This window comes from Mastomys coucha, chromosome X (assembly GCF_008632895.1).
Source record: "Mastomys coucha isolate ucsf_1 chromosome X, UCSF_Mcou_1, whole genome shotgun sequence".
Taxonomy (NCBI): Eukaryota; Metazoa; Chordata; class Mammalia; order Rodentia; family Muridae; genus Mastomys; species Mastomys coucha.
In genome coordinates this window covers 159,273,253-159,278,605 of record NC_045030.1, presented here as the reverse complement: position 1 = coordinate 159,278,605, position 5,353 = coordinate 159,273,253, and positions in this window count along the sequence as shown.

Sequence of the window (5,353 nt, the reverse complement as noted above, 5' to 3'; positions counted from 1 at the left end):
AGTTGGTATTAGTTGTTTTGAGACCAACTGCTTAATATGGTAATTTCCAGCTGCAACAATTTTCCTGCAAAAGATATAAGTTAATTTTTCATTTCTGAAAAAAACTATTGCATATATATATACATATATATGTATATATGTATACACACATACACATACATACATACACATACACACACATACATACATACATACAATATATATATATGTATATATATGTATATATATATATATATATATATATCCCACATTTGTCCCAGTCTTTAGTGCCTCTGAATGTGACTATATTGTGCATGGCCCTTTGAAGAGGTAATTGATTTTAAAGTGAGCCATTAGGATGAGTCCTGATCTGATGTGACTGATGTTTTTAAGAAAGAGGAGCACAGAACCCTAGAGAATGCATACACAAAGGGCTGAATGACTGGGTGAAGAGGATGCAGGTTTCTGCCACCTACAATCAAGGAATGAAACTTTTACCTAGAGCATCTCATCTCCAGAACTGTAAGACAATATATTACCACAATTTAAGCCATTTAGTCTGTGGCATTTCATTATAGCAGCTATAGAGCACTAGTTAGTTTACATTCTAGTTCTGGTCTGCTTTTTCTCTTTTGCCATGAATGTGTCTGGCCATGGTTATGACAGTGATCACTCTTTTGTTAGTACTCAAGTGGCCCAGCTTCAGGCACAGAAAGCATGCTTCATACGGATGGTATACAATGCCAAGATTTAAACCTAGTAAATTCTCAGTCTACAGGAGAAGAGCTGTTATACGCTATAGTAAATGTTCTAACACAGAACCTTTACCCCATACTTTTGAGCAGGAAGGATCTTTGCCATGCTATTAAACGTGAATTGAGATCTGGTATCTCATTGGTTCGCTTTCTGTAAAATCCACTTAGGAGAGATTTTGTCTATAATTAGTGCTGTTTAACTGCTTTATTTTGCCTAAGAAAATAAATTCCAACAATGATGGAAAGCAAATAATTTTTTGTGGCCACATTATGCTGACTAATGCAACACAATTACAAATTAATTTATGCAAAAGGGTACATTCCCAGCCTACAAATATTGAGCATGTTTGCAGTTTTCCCCATGGTTTGGTTTCCATTCTTCAAGCCAGTTCATAAAAAATTCTTTCCCAATATTGAGTCATAGAAATTTTAACTTTCTCTTATTCCTGTTATCCTAGCTCATAAGCTGAAATAGGAAATCAACTTGGGCTACATAGTGAGTTCTAGTACAGCTTGCATTATGAAGTGGGATTCTTTCAAACAAACAATCAAAATAAAAGCAAAAGAAGTCCTTTGATTTCCCCTTGCCTAACAGAAGGTCAGAGGGATCTCTTCATCCCAGAAGTTTCCTGCCTTACACTGAGGTGAAAGGAATGCTCAGTAATCTGAATGGACCAGGGTTTCTTGAGTTTCTCCGCCCAGACTTCTAGCAAACATTTGTATGTGTGAGAGGCAATCTTGATTGTCAACTTGGTGGCATTTAGAATTACTGTGGAAACACATGTCTAGATATACCTATAAGGACATTTCCAGAAAAGTTTAAGTGAGGAAGAGCTACCTTAAATATGGGCAGGACTATCTTGGGCTTTTAGACTGAATCAAGGAAAGAAAGTGATCTGAGCACCAGCATACATCTTGCTCTCCTTTCAATTACAGATGCAGTGGGACCAGTCGTCTCATGCTGCTGAGAAGATTTCTCTGCCATGATGAACTGTATCTTTTCTTAAATTATAGCTGAAATAAGCCCTTCTTTTGTGAATTGTTTCTTATCAACTCTTTGATGACAGTAATCAGAAGAGTAATGAATACAGTATGCAATGAAGTCTCTGTGAAGACACCAATGTTTAAAGATCTGGAGTTTCTGGACAGTGGAACATGTACAGCTTTCTGGATCATGATGTGCCCAAAGAGGACATGGGAAATCTATTCATGTTCTCCCATACCTTGACCTATACATCTTTTCATCATTAACTTTTGTAATATCTTTTATAATAAAAACATTTCTTTATGTTGTATGAATCATTTGAGGAAATTTATCAAATCCAAGGGGGTTATTGTGGGAACCCTAATTGGTAGCCAGTTGTTTAAAAGCATAGGAAGAACAGCAGGCTAGGGCTTGTGACTGGCATTGAGATGGAGGGGTTCAGCATTAGGACTGAAGCCTCAACTGTGAAATTCAATGCTATCTCCAAGTATATAGCATCAATATTGAATTTAATTAGAGGGCATAGATCTGATGCTTGTTGCTGTAGAACTGCTTACTTTCTGGCAAGGAAAAAAAATCCCCATAATATCCGTGTGTTGATGTGGGCATGAGAAAGGGGTGAAACAGACTTTATCCTCCTAACTGTGATAGTTGGTATGAATTGTCCACATCATAAAATCTAGACTTACTTGAGAGATGGGTCCCTGGGCATGCCTGTGGTGGAGTATCTTGACAACATTAATTGTGGCTAGAGGACCCATCCATTGCCGATGGGACCATTCTTTAGACAGGGTATCCTGGACTGTATAGGTACAGAGAAGTTGAGCTTAGCACCAGTTGATGCACCATAACTGGTTAACCAGTTAACACCATAAACACATGTGTGCATTTATGGCTTTCTGTTCTATATTATGGCTGTGAGATGTCCAGCTCCTCCAAACTCCAATCACTGTAAATTTCAGCGATAAACTGTAACTTGGAAAAACCCAAAGAAACTCTTTCTGCTTGACATTGATTTTGGTCAGGAGTTTTTGTCACAGTGACAGAAAAGAAATGAAGACACTAATACATCCTACATGTTGATATGAGATCATTCAAATATCAATCACCATTTTATCTATAGTACCTAGAATGAAATATGTAGGATATTCTTGAGAAGACTCCCTATATGTTACTTGACACCTTTGTTGCTTTCACCAACACTGTGGAGAAATAACTTAAAAATTAGCTAACATTTAGGACATACAGCAAGTATTGAACACTTCTGTAGGAGGAACTTAGCCAAGCAGGCCAGCTGTAATGCTGGCATATGTGCCTCTGATACTTTCTCCCTGAGCCAACCTAGAATAGGCCAGAACAGGTAGAGACTGATGATGCTGGATCAGGTGATGGAGCAAGCCACTGAGAGAAAGACAGCATCATGTCTGGCTACTTGAGAGCCAATGAGATGCTGGGAGGGAAGTAAAAAGGTTTATTCAGTTCCTGCAGTAAATGTATCCCCTTTTGCCACTTGCCCAACTCCTGGAGTCTGGGTAGTTGATACTGCACCTTCTTTATCCTTCCCTCAAGGGTCTTCATTGGGGTCGCAAGCAACACATTTTCATGGGTGGGGAGTTGTGGGAAGAACTTAATTTTGTATCATTTCATTAATTAATCTAAAACATAATTTTATGAACTAGTTGCTATTAATATCTCCATTTTTTTCAGGAAAGAAAGTGAAAATACAGAGAGGATATCAAAACTGTCTCATCATAGTATTTCATGGATTGAGAGATCAACCTTATATAGCATTTCATCTCTTGTTCATGCTACCATCAGTTTTAAATATAATATGGATAAAATGCTTATTAAATATCTGCTCAAAACTGAGAATAATATGGCACAGTGAAAGTTTTGATTTAGTTCTAAAATGCCACTCTAAATGGCCCATGAATTTAATCAAGGTTTTTGCCCCATCTGGTAGCACTATTGAGGAGTGATTGAGTCAAGAGAAAGCTAACTTCATCAGTGGATTAATCTCTCCAAGAGTTCCTTGCTGAGTGAACTATTAGTAGGTGCCTAGTTGAAGTAAGTTGGTCATTGGTGGTATGCTTTGTTATTAATTTGTATCAAAAGTAGATTTTCCCCATATAATATGTTCTGATTACAGTGTCCCATCCCTTAATCCTCCTAGTTCCTCCTCCCCTCCCATCCCCTCCCATCTGGATCCATACCATTTTTGTCTCTTATTAGAAAATAGTAATCAAAGAAATAACAAAAAAACAAAATAAAGTATAATGCAATAAGATAAAACAAACAAAGTGGAATAGGACAAAACAAAAAGAGAAAGAGTAAAGAAAAAGAACAAGAAACAAATGCAAACACATATACATATATGCTTGTACACAAAGAAATCCCTTAAAAACACAAAACCAGAAGCTATAATGTATACTCCAGGGATCTGTAAGGTGAAAAAGTAGAAGAAAAAAAAAGGGCCTGAATCAACATTATGAGGCTAAGAACCTCAAAAGATGCTGAGTTTGGTTTTTGCTGGCCATCTACTACTGTGTATGGGGCCTACCCTTAAGAGTAGTTTGTTTTTCCATGGAGACTCTCTTGGAGAAAAACACTTTTTCATTTGCAAGTGACTATCAGTTGGAGATAACTTCTGGGCTAGGAGTGGGACATGTGTCTACTTCATGGGAGTATGTTTTTTTTTTTTAAATTGATGTATATTATGTATACTTGTACAAAATAATGGGTCATTGTGACGTTGGATTGACTATATGCATGCAGTATACTCCGATCATATTCAATGCACTCATTCCTTCTCTTCATCTTTGCAGATGCTTTCCTTTCTCTACTTCTTCCCACTTTCCTGCAAATGATAGAATTTAGTTTCCTTTATGGCAGCATAAAGTCCAATATATAAATATGTCCTATTTCCTTATCCACTTATCCATCGATGGGCACCTTGGCTAGTTATCTTTCACACACACACACTAATAATAATAAAAATTAAGAAAAATAAAATATATCTTTGCTCCTGGCTAACTCTACAGCTTTTTAAAAATTTACTGAACTTATCCAAGTATTAGTTGATTCTTCCATAATTGGATGCTATGGGATGATTTCCCTGTAAGCAAGCATGTAGATAACTTTTTACTTTTCTTAGGTAAATACTTAGGAACAAAATTGCTGTGTCACCTATTGTGGATGCCGGCAAGTGCTGGCTGTCAAGAGCTTGATAAAGCTGTCTCCTGAGAGGCTCTGACAGTACCTGACTAATACAGAAGTAGAGGCTCACAGCTATCTATTGGACTGAGTACAGGGTCCCCAATGAAGGAGTTAGAGAAAGGACCCATGGAGCTGAAGGGTTTGCAGCTCCTTAGGATGAACAATAATATGAACTAACTAGTACCCTCAGAGCTCCCAGGGTCTAAATCACCAACCAAAGAGTACACATGGTGGGACCAATGGCTCCAGCAGCGTATGTATAGCAGAGGATGGCCTAGTTGGTCATCAATGGGGGGAGTGGCCCTTGGTCCTGTGAAGGCTCCCCAGTTTAGGGGAATGCCAGGACCAGGAAGCAGGAGAGGGTGGGTTGGTGACCAGGGGGAGATATGGAGGGAATAGTTGTTTTTTTTTTTTTTTT